We start from the raw sequence: 1,419 nt of genomic DNA, 5'->3' as shown, positions 1-1,419 counted from the left end.
TGTTTCCAGGTCCCTGAGCAAACTCAGAAACAGGATGTTACTCTCTACCAGAACTCAGGGAAACTGCACGTTGGCGAAATGGCACATTTTCTAGCTCCTCCGCACCTCCAGCTTAGTATAACCAAGTTTCCTTCCGTGTGGATGCAGCCAAATACAGGACCGCCGCTCAAGAGACAAGCGGACAGATCTTCTCATTCCCCATTGTCTCATGTTGCATTCCAGGCAGGAGCGGCTCAGGGCCATCTTCTTCCGTCCAACCCTCAGTAATAAGGCAGCCCAAGCTTGCTGAGACAGACGCCAGTCACTTCCACCCCGTGTCATTTGTAGTGAAAAGCTTCCATGCTGAGAGAGAAGAAAAAGCATACCAGAGTCTGTTTTCCCTGCTGAGTTCCCTTATTGTAAAGCATGGGAGTTACTCAGAGGGGGAAAAATATATCCTTGACCCCAGAGCCAGAACAGTAACTCAGAGTTGTTTACCAGACAAGATGTGGGTTGTAAACACAGAGTTACAAAGTTTTCCACAAGGAAACTGATTTTATTTGAAACAGAGTTTGGGGAAGTGTAAGTTGAAGGTCACTGGAGAAATGGCATGGGAGACATGTCTCACCCACTCTGGCTTCACAAAGGAGAATCCAATTCCATATCTACTCAAGTATGATTCCTATGAGGCAGAGATCATACGCACATCAACTTTCCATCATGCGATACCTTATGCTAATGTCACTTGCCCCTTCCATGATACTCTATTTCTCTCTTTGGTCCTGTAATTCACTGATATGGCCACTGAACTTGTGGATTATACTCAAAATTATGGGGTTTTAAAGGAAAGTTAATGAGTTGTGCTCTACAAGACCTTTTTTCCATATTGAAAAGCAAGAATGTTACTTTGAGAACTAAGGTGTTCCTCATGCAAGTCAGGGTATTTTCAATCACCCCACATGCATGTGAAAGTTGGACACTGAACACGGAAGACTGGGGACTCATTGCATTTGAATTATGGTGCAAATAATATGCTGACAAAGAATACTGAAAGTTTCATGGACTGTCAAAAGAACAAACAAATCTGTCTTGGAAGGGCACAGGAAGAATCCTCCCTAGAGACAAGGATGGTGACTTGGTCTCTCACATACTTTGGACATGTTATCAGGAGAGACCAGTCCCCGAAAAAGGATATCATGCTTGGTTAAGTAAACAGCAGTGGGGAAAAAGAAAAAAAAAGAAAGAAAGACCCTTGACAAGATGTATTAACATGGTGGCTACAACATGGACGTAAACAGAAGGACATTGTGAGAACAGCATAGAGCTTCATCAACTTGTGGGAAATATTCAAATCTATCTGTATGCTGAGCAAATTATCAAGGAAACTGGAGTACACGAGGAAGAATGTGGCATCAGGATGGGGACGGGCTTATTAATAAC

The sequence above is a fragment of the Echinops telfairi genome, unplaced genomic scaffold, assembly GCF_000313985.2.
Source record: "Echinops telfairi isolate 266 unplaced genomic scaffold, ASM31398v2 ScPeMD7_3533;HRSCAF=4204_0, whole genome shotgun sequence".
Taxonomy (NCBI): Eukaryota; Metazoa; Chordata; class Mammalia; order Afrosoricida; family Tenrecidae; genus Echinops; species Echinops telfairi.
Note: the sequence above shows the minus strand (reverse complement) of the source record.